The sequence below is a fragment of the Dromiciops gliroides genome, chromosome 4, assembly GCF_019393635.1.
Source record: "Dromiciops gliroides isolate mDroGli1 chromosome 4, mDroGli1.pri, whole genome shotgun sequence".
Classification (NCBI taxonomy): Eukaryota; Metazoa; Chordata; class Mammalia; order Microbiotheria; family Microbiotheriidae; genus Dromiciops; species Dromiciops gliroides.
In genome coordinates, this window is record NC_057864.1 from 226292097 (window position 1) to 226306676 (window position 14580).

The 14580-nt window shown below is 36.6% G+C and overlaps 1 pseudogene; it reads right to left on the bottom strand.

Moving 5' to 3' along the window:
- The window catches only part of LOC122754871, a 139282-nt pseudogene extending 126519 nt beyond the window's left edge, over window positions 1-12763 (bottom strand).
- Between the last annotated feature and the right edge of the window lie 1817 nt (window positions 12764-14580).

The following is a 14580-nucleotide window of genomic DNA, read 5'->3' on the forward strand; positions in this document are numbered from 1 at the left end:
TCTAGCCTTCTATCCACTGTGCCACTTATCTTACCCTATATAGCTAATTTTCTTTTCCTGAGGTATTTGCTTTGGAGAGCTGTGAGGAAAATAACTATACTGCTATCTTACAAATCATAATTCTTCTCTGCTCCTTAATTTGAGGGATTCATTTTCTTACTTGTAAAATGAGAGGAGATTGGACTAAAATATCTGTAAATTCCCTACCAACTCTAAATTCTATAATTTGAGTGAGCAAAAAACCAACAACAACAACCAAAAAACCAACAACAAAAAAAACTGAGTCAGAACACCTGTGTTCTAATGATAGGTGTAGCACTTCATGTTTTCACACACCCTCACATTTGGGGCTCCAAGAATAGACACCACAAGTTCAAGGAACTCTCTGGGTTTGTGTCCACTCAAAATCATAGCTCATTAACTTCCTCAATATGTTCATTTTTTTATAGTCAGCCAGAGGACAAAAATCAGTTCAAAACAAGCCACTTGGGGGTGGGGCAGGGCAATGAGGGTTAAGTGACTTGCCCAGCTAGTGTTAAGTGTCTGAGGCCGGATTTGAACTCAGGTCCTCCTGAATCCAGGGCTGGTGCTTTATCTACTGTGCCACCTACCTGCCCCCCAAAACAAGGCATTTAATGAAATAACATGGTAAGGAATGTAGCAATAGAACATTCTCCCATCTCAAAATGTAGGGAACACTTTATTACAAATCCATACATGTATGGAGGGGCACAATCTACCTCCAATGGTATAGAACCTTTGATTTTGGAGGGGTATTGTTATACTGCTTTCACTTGACTATTTCCTCTGGCTGTGTTTTTTTTTTACTCCCTCTTGTTCTTGTCATGACTTCTGATGAGAAGCTTCAGGTGGGCATCACTTCACTGGTCTCATAGTGACTGCTGGCTATCACTTTGCTGCTCTGAGGTAGAAACCTGGCAGATGGTGGCTGTTGGAATGTTCTTACTATTGGGTATTGCACTCTACTATTGCCAGTTTCTGAGCTCATCTCTTCAGGTCCACTTGCCAGTCTTTTTACATATCCAATCAATTTGCCAAATCTTGTAGTGTCTACCTCCATAACATTTCTCAAATACATAGGCTTCCACATATAACACTCTCATTTGCAAATGCCTCTTAATTGATTTTTTGCCTCATGTCTCTCCCCACACCAATCTAACCCACACAGCTGCCAGTGATTCTTCTCGAGCACAGCTCCACCTCCTAGTTTCCCTGGGATCCTTCCAGACTCAGATCAAATCCCACTTTCTTTAGAAGGCCTTTTCTGGTTCCCCTAAGCCTTACTTCCCTCTACAATTATCTTCATATATGGATAGAGATAGAGATAGAGATAGATGCTAAATATATAATATCTATATGTCATATATTTTATGTATATATAGACATGCTATATAAGCACATATATAACGTATCTATCTTTCTACCTACCTATCAATCTATAAATCTATCTATTTATCTATCTCCTATATGCACAGTTATTTGCATGTCATCTCCCTCATTAGAATGTTGGATGCTTGAGGAAAATGATTATATTTTTCTCTTTCTTTGTATCCTCAGGGTTTAGCATAATGCCTGACTGTCCTGTTTTCTTTTAAAGCATGTCACAACCAAGCCCAACCTGCTTTTGTAGCCATATTATAGAGGATGTCCTCAAAGTTTTAATTCAGGTTTAAGCTGTTTAAAGTGAATTGAGACTTTGGGGACATCTTATCTATTAAATACTACTGTCTTCTCACTTTACAATCCAGTCTGGAGCTTTTCTTTCTCCCATATCACACTCTACTAGGGGAGGGTGGGGGATACAAAGATGTTGACTCTCCTTTAGGATCTCTATGTAATTGCTTCCTAAGACGGGAGGTCAAAGAGGAAATTACTTTCCAGTACATTTACTCCTATTTTTTCGGGTTGTATATAATCTGTCCATTTAATTAATTTGTGATGCTGAACAACAAGAGATCTAAACAAATTGGAGAAAGGTTCTAAGAGCAATCTAAGTGCCTAAATAGAGTCAACTGCTTTCTGCAACATTGTTTGAAATTATGTTAAGTTTTTGGTCTGTACTTTTAAGTATGTGTTTCTGATAGAAAATAAGAATTACTGCAGTGAAATGACTATCTTAATAGTCATGTTGAAAACAAGGAAAGTAAAACATCCTGTACCCTAGTTTTAAGAAGGCAGTGATGTTCACTGGGGCATTACCAAAGTTTTCTTGCCAAATCCGAAAGAATAAATATTCCTTTCACCCTTAGTCACAGAGGGAGACAGTAAGTCCTAGAATGTGCACTTATGGATATAGAGCACCTTTTCTTTGTGATAGCATCTAGTGTAGGTTATAAGATTTTGGCTTTAGAAGAGATGATAAGGATTATCTACTCCAACCTCTTAGATGAGAAGACTGAGGCCTAGGAACATTAATTGATTTACCTAATTAGTACAGCTTGGTACTCAAACTCAGATTTTTGACTCCAAATATAATGATCTTTATACTATAACAAACAACTTTGACATTTTTCATTGTAGCCTTTACTGGAAGGTGGAACTTCAGGCTTCATGATCTGAAGTCATCTGTCTTCTCTAGTTTATAAGATTTTGTTTTTCCTGATTTATTCTGCCAGCTTCTTTTGTTTTAGAGGATTGTTCCTTTCATTACTATTTAAAGTTATTATTGTCACATGTTTTTCTCTATTTATAATGTTTGTAATGATTTTGTTGTTGTTGTTTAGCTGTTTCAATCGTGTTTAAATTTTCATGACCCCATTTGGGGTTCTCTTAGCAAAGATACTTGAGTGGTTTCCCATTTCCTTCTCTAGCTCATTTTATAGATGAGGAAACTCAGACAAACAGGTTTAAGTAATTTGCTCAGAGTTACACAGTAAGTATCTGAGGCAGGATTTGAACTTGGGGCTTCCTGACTCTAGGCCCAGTGCTCTATCCACTTCTAATATCCACTTCTAATGAACATTTTAAACAGCAATTGTTTTGTTTATATTGTTTTGATACTAGCCTACCTGCTGTTTCCTACCTTCTGTTCAACTTCCCTATCCCAAATACCTTGAATTTACTCAAATTGTTCATTCTTCTTTCTTTGTTATTATTCTTTACCCCTTTCCTTTCCCCACCCAGGCTAGTCAAAATCTTTCCTTCCCACCCAACCCTTTAGGTCAAGTCACATTCTTTTGTGGAGCAATACATTATTTCTTTTTTACTATTTTGTCAACTTGCTCTCACAGATTGGGTCCCTCAATGGATTACTACTCCAAATTCAAGATACTTATGCATCCACTATATAGCCACAAGCTCCTACCAGCATGCTCACCTTTAACAGTCAGCCAGTTAGCACAATTATCACAATGAAAAGTTATTTAAAGAAATGGCATAACATGAACTGTAGGAACAAAACATTCCACACATAATCTCCCACAAAAACATGCATTAGTGACGCACATAAAGTATAATATTAAAGAGGTATATATGTAGAGGGCATATAACATTATGGCAGCTCATACTTCCAGCAATGCAAGACCAAGATGTCCTTTCTCTTTTCATGGTTTCATTGTGTTGCTTTCTTTCCACAGAGATTAGAACATCTCTATTGGGCAGGCCAGTTGGCTGAAATCCCTAGGTCTGCTCCTCCCTACAGTTTAGTTCATGGCAGACAAATGTTAACTCTCCTTTGACTTTTCTTGCTCATTCTATTTATTCACAATTGGATTCCATTCCGCTGGACATGGCTGCTAGTATGGAGGGAGAAAAGAAAGAGCTCTCCACCCCCTCTTGACAATCTCTGTTAGAAATGGACCTAAGAGTACTATCTTAACTAACTTACCGATGTGTCTATCTGCAGGTTGTTTGCCTTTTTAAGGGTCACCAGTTGTATGGGTCAATATCTCTAGTTCCATGAAATTGATAGAGGAGCCCACTATGCACACATACTTTAGACTAACACCTTATTGTTTCTATTATCTCTCTCTCACCTCATGTAATTTCATCGGAGGTCCGCTCCTCAACCTTCCTTATATTGATTAATTTTTTTGTTATGTACTTCACAAATATTGACATATGTGAAGATTTCAATATTTAAAGAACAAAAAAGATAATTGTGTATAAAACTGAACTTCTATTGTATACAGTTTGTTTTTAAGAACTACATTTAATATGATAGTAACAAAATAACCCACTCTCCTGTTTCTTTTTGAGATGCTTTCTGCTCTTTTATGTATTTTTAATATTTCATTGATGCTCTTTTCTTTCTTTTCATCTTTCTTTTTGTATCACTGCTGCCAACTCCCTCCTCACTACTCCCTTTCACAAAATAGAAGACTTTCCTTGTAACAAGTATATCAAGAAAAACAAATTCATGCATTGACCACATCCAAAAACTCATGTCTTATTTTGCATGTCTACTCCATCCTTCCCAAGAAGTGCAAAGCATGCTTTATCATCAGTTTTATACAGTCATGACTGGCCTCTGTATTGTAGGCTACATTGATCAGTTATAAGGTCTTTCAAAGTTTTTTTTTTCTTCTTCTCATCACATTGTAGTAGTTGTTGCATAAATTGTTCTAATTCTATTCACTTTACTCTGCATTATCATACAAGTCTTCCCTAGTTTCTCTGAATGTGTGCTTTTTGCATTTCCTAGGGCATAATATAGCTCAGTATAATCATATACTATAATTTCTTTAGCATTTGTCAATGGGTACCACTTTGGTTTTGGTTGTTTGGTATGATAAAAACTGCTTCTATACCATTCCCTAATATATAAATGTCCAGAGGATATCAACAAACAATTCCCAAAAGAAGAATTGCAAAGTATTCACAACCACATGAAAGAAAGCTCCAAGTCACTAATAATTCAAAAATGCAAATCAGAACAACTTTGAGGTTTCATATCACACTCTGAAAATTGTCAAAGATGACAAAATATGGCAATACTAAATGTTAGAGGGATTGTGGAATAATAAACACACTAATATGTTGTTGGTGGATCTGTGACATTTTGGTTGGTTAATTTGTGGTTGGTGGTTATTGTCCTTCTTGCTTGAAAAGGATGATATGTCGGGGTCAAGGTATAGTGGTAGTGGGTTTGACTGTGGCTGATCAGACCAATAGGATCTCTGAAGGCTCCACCAAAGGTTGGGGTAGGTTAAAATGGTAAAATGGTATGGGTGATGTCTTTTTATTCATGTACAAACTGGATTTAAGTGAGGCAGAGTTGGGCAAAGTTGTTGGCCTCACTCTCTCTTCCAGAGTCATCAAAGTTCAGTGGCAAGACAAAAGTCAAGGTGACTAGTGATGGCTCAGGATGCAGTGGATGACCTTGGTGTCTTTGATGTCTAACCAAGCTCTAGGCCCTCCACAGACCCCTAGGCCATGACTGTTGAAATAAATGGACAATTCTGTTGGGAAAGTCTTCACATGCTTGGGTTAGACACCCCACTAGCTCACCAAAAGATTTGAGATCCCTCAGTTACCCTCAACCTGGTTGATCCTATCTGCTGAAATGTTTTACTGGGGTATGACCACAGCACATGCTAAAGCTTCTTAGAGCTGCAGATGAAAGTTGGGTGAATCAAGTGGACACCAAAGATGGAAAGCAGCCCTGAAAAGGGCTCAGCAGCTCTCACAGCAGAGGTACTAGTATTCCCTGAACTATACACCCTACACACCCTATAGTTATGACATGGTACAACTATTTTGAAAAGCAATTTGGAATCATACAAATCAAATGACTCAGATCTCTATAGCTTTTGAACCAGAGACTCCAATACTGATTTTATATGTCAAAGAAGCTATGAATTGGGGTGGGGGGGAAGAAGTCCCCACTTGTGACAGCAAAGAATTGGAAACAAATTAGATGCTTATCAGTTGGGGAATGTCTAAACAAATTGTGGTAGATGAATGTAATGGAATATTATTGTGCTATAAGAAGGGAGAAAGCAGAGAAAGACTTATATGAACTGATAAAGACTGAAATAAGCAGAACAAAGAAAACAATATATAAAATTACTTCAAAAACTTAAATACAGGGGCAGCTAGGTGGCACAGTGGATAGAGCACCAGCCCTGGATTCAGGAGGACCTGGGTTCAAATCCGGCCTTAGACATTTGACACTTACTAACTGTGTGACCCTGTGCAAGTTACTTAACCCCAATTGCCTCACCAAAAAACAAAAACAAAACAAAAAAACTTAAATAGAAAGAACAACTACATATAAAAAATCAAAAGTGAATGTAGTGAAATTGCAAAGATAAAACATGATATAAATGAAGAGATATGAGGAGACAATCCCAATCTCCTTTATGGAGGTTGTGGGTACACATGTGCTAAAACTTGCATATATTTCACTTTTTCAATTGTAAAGTTCTTGGCATAGTGCTTGACACATTGCTGTTTCAGACATTTTTCAGTCATGGCTGACTCTTTGTGACCCCATTTGGAATTTTCTTGGCAAAGATAATGGAGTGGTATATAATTTCCTTCTTCAGATCATTTTGCAGATGAGGAAATTGAGGCAAACAAGATTAAATTATTTTCCCAAGGTCACCCAAATTTGAAGCCAAATTTGAACTCAGAATTTTGTCTTCCTGACTCCAGGCCCAGCACTCTATCCACTGTTCCACCTATCTGTCCCTGCCAGACACATAGTAAGTACCATATAAATGTTAGCTATTATTATTATCATCATTATTGTTATCATTATTAGAGATCAATGGTCCTTATATGTTTTTCCTCTTAAAAATAAGTTGTTATATGAAATACAACAAATATGCTCCTCTCTGAGAGAGGAAAGATACTAGAGATAATGATGATGATGTTAGAAATAAAACACCAATTAAAACATACAAAAAGTGTTGCTATATTTTTGTACATATTAGTCCATTCCTTGTCTTTGACTACTTTGGAGTGTATGCTTACTAGGAGTATCAATGGATCAAAAGATATGCATAATTTAATGACATTTTTAGGCAATGTATGCTTTCCAGAATGAATGGACCAATTCACAGCTTCACCAATAGTTTATTAATGTACCTGTTCTCCTACTGCTCCTGTAATAACTTGCACTTTTCTTTATACTCATCTTTTCCATTCTCATAGTTTTGAAACATAACCTTAGTTGTTTTAATTTGCATTTGTATAATTAATGATTTGGAGTATTTAGTTCGTACTTCTTATTTTGAACCTGATCATATTCTTTGACAATTTATATATTGTTTGGCGGCTCTTTTCCATATATATTTGTATCAATTTTTTACAGATTTTATTATAAGGCTTTTATGAGAGAAATTTGCCTCAAAATTTCCCCCCAATTAACTCATTCAAACCACTGTGGGTCATTCATATGGATATCCCCTCCTTCTATCAGATTGAGCTTCCTTTCCTGCTTAAAGACTACCAACAGCCCTGGCTCCAAAATGACTTCAGCTCTCTTTCAGGGCTAACCTATCCTAAACACTGTCTCTCCAAATCCCATCAGTATCACACCTTCCCAATAGTGAAACTTAAAGATCTATGAACCTTGTCATTGGCCATGCTGCAGCACCCTAGGGACCAAGAGACCTTTCTATTTATTCTGCATATGAGTGCTTCTTCTATAAGTTTTAGCCCCAGTTAGAATGTGAACTTTTTGCAAGTATGGACTGTTGTGCTTTTCTATTTGTATTGTCAGCACTACAGGAATGTGCCAGACATTGGGTGCCTTCATCCAATTGTTCTTTATTCTCTCTGTCTCTGTTAGGAAATTAAAACTTCTAAAACATCAAATTTTATTCCCCCATCCCATTTCTATGTCATTGCATTTATAGGCCTTAACCAATTTGCTTTTCACCTGAGTATTTAATCTTTTTATTAATTCATTTTGTTCTGGATTTGGAGGTGGTATATTTTTCTCCTGCATCTCATGCTTGGCCATATCATAATTTGGAGGAAGCAGTGTCATGAGTCATTCTGTATCCTGAGGCATGAAGCCTCTTCCTTCATTACAGGTTAGGGAGAAGCTCAGCAAATTGCAGTTTGTGTCAGATTCTTGCCTTTAGCAGCAAGAATTAAATTTTCAACTAAGGATTTGTCATCATGCTAAAAGGAAACATAGATTCACTGTATTTATGTGAACAAACATCTTTATAAAACAACTTGAAACATAAACACTGGTGTGGATGCTTGAGCTTTGTGAGTCTGAAAGCTTCGTTCTTAAAGCAGTCCTGTTTTTAAGTCTTTAAGTCCCAAGCATACAAAGTTCTTAGTCTTTGCTGAGTTAGAATGCCTCAGTCTCTTCCATAAAATGTCCCTCAGGAATGGAATATCAAACCCTGGGTATCCACCCTCTGTCTCTTGATTACCAAAAGTCTAGTTCATATATATATATATTTTTGCAGGGCAATGAGGGTTAAGTGACTTGCCCAGGGTCACATAGCTAGTAAGTGTCAAGTGTCTGATGCCAGATTTGAACTCAAGTCCTCCTGAATCCAGGGCCAGTGCTTTATCCACTGTGCCACTTAGCTGCCCCAACTAGTTCATATTTTTAAGGTAAAAACAAAACAAAATGATGCACAAGATATCCATGGTAAAACCTACCCATTTTCCCTTAATGGGATATCAGAGTTGTGAAAGACCTCAGATGTCATCTAGTCCAGGGTTTCTTAAACTCCACTCACAAACCTTTTTTGCCCGGGAAATTTTTATGTGACCTCAGGTATAAAGGTTTATGAAATAGGTATACATAACCTTTTACTATTTCCAAAATTTTCAGGACCCCCACATTCAGTCACGTGACCTAATATGGGGTTGCAACCCACAGTTTAAGAAGCTTTGATCTAGTCAAACACATGCCTATGATCCAACAAGTAATTATTCATTCTTTGCTTCAAGACTCCTAGTAGAGTCACTGCCCATTTCACTTTTAGATAACTCTCATTTTTATAGGTCTTTCTTTACACCAAGGTATCTCTTTGCAACTTCTATCCATTACTTCTCATTTTGCCCTATGGGGTAACAAAGGACTAATTTCTCTTCCACAAGACAGCCTTTCAAATACTTTAACATGGCTATCATATTGCACCCCACCCCAAAGTTTTTTCTTCTCCAGAATAAACATCCCAGTCTCTTCAGCCAATGCTAAAGTGATATGACCTCATGGTCTTGGCTGTGTTTTTTCTGGACATTTTCCAGTTTATCTATGTGTTTCTTAATGTGTGGCATCCAGAATTGAACATGATACACCAGATATATTTGAGATAAAGCACAGTAGGGTAGGAATTTTAATTCCCAATGCTGGATGCCATATTTCTCTTAATGTATCCTAAAGTACAAAAGCTATGTTATGTTCTTATTGAGCTTATATTCCATTAAAAGTATCATTTTTATTTTTTTAATTTAGAATTTTATTTTTTCCACAATTACATGAAAAAACAATTTTCAACATCCATTTTTAAAACTTCATGTTCCAAATTCTCTTCCTCCCTCCCTACTCCCCCATGAATGCAAGCAATTCAATATAAGTTATATATGTGTAGTCATGCAAGACATTTCCATATTAGTCAGGTTTTGAAAGAAAACAGAAAAAAAAACTTAAGAAAAAGAAACTAAAAAAATTATGTCTCAATCTGTTTTCAGACACCATCAGTTCTTTCTCTGGAAATGGATCACATTTTTCTTAAGTTCTTCAGAGTTATTTTGGATCATTGTATTGCTGAGAAAAGCAAAGTCATTCACAGCTGATCATCTTACAATATTGCTGTTACTTTGTATACCGTATATTTCACTTTGCATCAGCTCATGTAAATATTTCCAGGTTTTTCTGAGAGCATCCTGCTCATCATTTCTTATAGCACAACAGTGTCCCATCATAATCTCATCCCACAATTTGTTCGACCATTCTCCAGTTGATGGGCATCTCCTCAATTTAAAACTCTTTGCACCAGAAAAGGGCCACCATAAATGTTTTTGCACATATAGTTCCTTTAACTTTTTTGTTTTTATCTCTTTTTGTATACCAACATAGTAGTGGTATTAAAAAGAGTATGCATGTTTTTATAGCCCTTTGGCCAAAGTTCCAAATTGCTCTATAGAATTTTTTAATCAGTTTACAGCTCCACCAACTGTGTATTAATGTCTCATTTCCCCCATATCCCCTATGACATTTGTCATTTTCCTCTTCTGTCCTATTGTCCAATCCAACAGGTATGAGGAAGTACCCCAGAATTGTTCCTACTTGCATCTTTCTAATCAATAGTGAGTCAGAGCACCTTTTTCACATGGCTGTAGACAGCTTTGATTATTTCACCTGAAAACTTTCATATCTTTTGGTCATTTATCAATTGGGGAATGGCTCTTATCCTAATAAATTTGACTCAATTCCCTATGTGTTTGAGAAATGAGGCCTTTGTCGAACAAACTTGCTTCAAAATTTTTTTCAGTTACTATTGCTAACTGTATTTCTGTCCATTCTATTTCTTCCCCATTACATTTACTCTATTCTCTATCTCCTCTCACCCTGTCCCTTCTCAAAAGTGTTTTGCTTCTGAATGCCCCCTCCTCCAATCTGCCCTCCCTTCTATCACTGCTTCTCCCCCCCAAACCCCCGCCCCTTGTCCCCTTCCCCTCCTACTTTCCTGCAGGGTAAGATAAATTACTATACCCAATTGAGTGTGTATGTTATTCCCTCTTTGAGACAATTCTGATGGGAGTAAGGTTCACTTACTCTCCAGCACCTCCCCCATCTTCCCCTCCACTGTATAGCTTCTTGCTTCTTTTATGAGATACTTAACCCTATTCCACCTCTCCCTTTCCCTTTCTCCCAGTGTATTTCTCTCACCCCTTAATTTTACTTTTTTAAAGATATCATCCCTTCATATTCAATTCACACCTTTGCCCTGTGTCTAAATTTACTCCACCCAGCTGCCCTAATAATGAGAAAGTTCTTATGAGTTACAAGTATCATCTTCCCATGTAGGAAAGCAAACAATTTAACCTTTTAATATACTTTATGATTTCTTTTTCCTGTTTACCTTTGTATGCTTATCTAGAGTCTTGCATTTGAAAGTCAAATTTTCTATTCATCTCAGGTCTTTTCATCAGGAATGCCTGAAAGTCTGCTCTTTCATTGAATGCCCATTTTTTCCCCTGAAGGATTATAATCAGTTTTGCTGAATATGTGATTCTTGGTTGTAATCCCAGCTCCTTTGCCCTCTGGAATATCATATTCCAAGCCCTCCAATCCTTTAATGTAGAAGTTGGTAGATACTGTGTTATCCTGACTGTGGCTCCACAATACTTTGTTTCTTTCTGGCTGCTTATAATATTTTCTCCTTGACCTGGGAGCTCTAGAATTTGGCTATAATATTCCTGAGATTTTTTATTTTAGAATCTCTTTAAGGAGGTGACTGATGAATTCTTTTGATTTTTATTTTACCTTCTGGTTCTAGAATATCAGGGCAATTTCCCCTTAAAATTTCTTGGAAAATGATGTGTAGGCTCTTTTTTGGTCATAGTTTTCAGGTAGTCCAATAATTTTCAAATTAACTCTCTGAGATCTATTTTCCACATCAGTTGTTTTTCCAATGAGATATTTCACATTACCTTCTATTTTTTCATTCTTTTTGTTTTGATTTATTGTTTCTTGATTTCTCATAAAGTCATTAGCTTCCATTTGCTCAATCCTAATTTTTAAGGAGTTATTTTCTTCAGAAAGCTTTTGTGCTTCCTTTTCCATTTGGCCAATTCTGCTTTTTCAAGGCATTCTTTTTTCACTGGCTTTTTGTAACTCTTTTGCTATTTGATCCAGTCTGTTTTTAAGGTGTTATTTTCTTCAGCAATTTTTGTGTCTCCTTTACCAAGTTGTTGACATTTTTCAATTTTTTTTGGCATCACTCTCATTTCTCCTTCCATTTTTCCTCTATCTCTCTTACCTTATTTTCAAAGTCCTTTTTGAGCCGTTCTATGGCCTGAGACCAATTCATATTTTTCTTGGAATTTTTGGATGTAGGAACCATGACTTTGTTATCTTCTTCTGAAGGTGTATTTTGATCTTTCTTGTCACCATAGATACTTTCTTGGGTCAGCATTTTTGTCTGTTTGCTCATTTTTACAGCCTATTCCTTGACTTTTTTTTTAGTGAGGCAATTGGGGTTAAGTGACTTGCCCAGGGTCACACAGCTAGTAAGTGTTAAGTGTCTGAGGCCAGATTTGAATTCAGGTACTCCTGACTCCAGGGCTGGTGCTCTTATTCCTTGACTTTTTACTCTTTCTTAAAGTAGGGCACTACTTCCAGGGTGGAAAGCACATTTTCCAAAGCTTCAGCAGGTATGTGCAGCTGTTTTCAGAGATACTTCTAGGGATTTGTAAGTTTTTAGTTCTTCCAAGGTGGTAAGATTTAAGGAAGGCTATGTTTACTACTCTCCTGGCCTGTGCTCTGGTCTGAAAGCAACCACCACCAGCCTCCTTTTCTGCCCTGGAACTATGAACAGACACACCCACTGCACTGTGGCTGCAAGCTCTGCTATGCTTGTGCTCCTTCCCCAATTGGAACTGCTACTCAAGACTGTGACCTGTATCTTGAGTATGGGTTCTGTTGTTTTAACAGAGTGCTGCCTCAGTGGTAGCAAAAAGATCCTTGTAATCTTCTTCTGGCTAATTATTTGACTCCCTTACCATCTGTGGGCTGAGTTCCAGAAGCAGTTTGTGCCACTCCTGGTTTGCTGTTGCTATGGCTGGGTGTGCTCTGGGGCTGGGTCTGCACTGGCATGGCCTGTGCTAGGCTGTGCTCCACTCTCACCCCAGTACAACAGACCTTTCCTGCTGACCTCTAAGTTGTCTTTGCCTGGAAAAGTATTTCACCCTGTCTTTTTGTGGGTTCTGATGCTTCAGGAATTGTCCTATGGCATTATTTGAATGTATTTGGAGGGGTTTTGGGGAGTACTAAGGCAAGTCACTGCCTTAATTCCTCCTTCTTGGCTCCACCCCCCTCACATATTTTTCCATTAAAAAAACTTTGTAGCTATGGCTTTCCTATCTTGTGAAGTTGATTTTTTAAACCCAAATGTCAGAATTCACATGTATTTTATATAAAATTTCATCCCTTTTAGATTTAGGCCAATATTCCAGTCTGCTAAAAGATGATCTAATAGGTTAACCATCCCTCTCAGGTTTGTATCTTTTGCAAATTTAGTAAACAGTGCTTCAGCAAGTAGTAGTTGGTATCTGTAACTAGAAATGATCTGGAGAAGAAAAAAGAAAATCATTTCAATATCTTTACCAATAAAACCCCAAGTGGGATCATGAAAAGTCAGACACAACTGAAATGCTTGAACAAGTCTTGCATTTCCCCATCATACTTAATTTTAATGTCTTTCTTCTGAGACTAATTTCAATTTATCCTGTGTATGTTTTATTTCTACATAGTTATTTGCATTTTGTCTTCCTCATTACACTGTGAGCTCCTTAAGAGCAGGAATTATCTTTTGTCTTTCTATGTGTTCCCAACCCTTAGCCACCTAATAGATGCTTAAGAAATACTGAGTTTGACTTGTGGCAGGAACTATGTAAGAAACATATACATCCAGGTATTTTTGTATAAGGGAAGGGGTTAATTGAATCAATCACCCCAAACTAATCAATCAGTAAACTTTAATTAAGTGCCTACTATGTGACAGGAACCATTAGTCTTTTCAAAGAACCAGTTTTTAGTTTTCTTCATCATTTCTACATTTTTAGTTTCCAATTTATCTATTTCTCCTCTAATTTTTAATATCTTCTCTTTTGCATTTATTTTAAGCTTATTTATTTGTTGGCCCTCTAAATTTTTAAAAATATATATTCGGGGGGGGGCAGCTAGGTGACACAGTGGATAAAGCACTGGCCCTAAATTCAGGAGGACCTGAGTTCAAATCCGGCCTCAGACACATAACAATTAACTAGCTGTGTGACCCTGGGCAAGTCACTTAACCCTCATTGCCCCGCAATTAAAAAAAAGGCAAGAAAAGAACATTAATATATATATATATTAATATATATATATATATATATATTCAGTTCATTAATCTTCTTTTTCCATTTTGTTAATGTGTATTTGTAAGGATATAATTTTTCACTTGGTGTCTGTTTTAACTAATTTCTAGATATTTTGGTATGTTATTTCATATTTTCATTTTCTTTCACATAATTATTGGCTACTTCTAAGATTTTTTCTTTGATCTACTCATCAGTTAGGATTTCATTGCTTGCTCTTCACTTAAGCTTATATCTTTTTGTCAATTTTGTGGTCCCTGAAGCAATAACTTTTTCTTGTGTTATGGTTTATGAATGTTAAATTTACTAATTTTAGTTTTTTACACTTGTTTACCATATAGAAATATGATCAATTTTTGGCAAAGTTCCATGTGATGCTGAGAAATACATTTATTCTTTTAAAGTCTCATTTAGAAGAAACCATAAGCCTTTTAGCTCTAGTTTCTCCAGCAATTTTTTGATTTATATTTTTTTCTTTATCTTTCTGTTTGACTCATCCAAAACTGAGAGAGGGATATTAATGCCTCTTCTTACTGTATTGTAGCTAAGTTAATG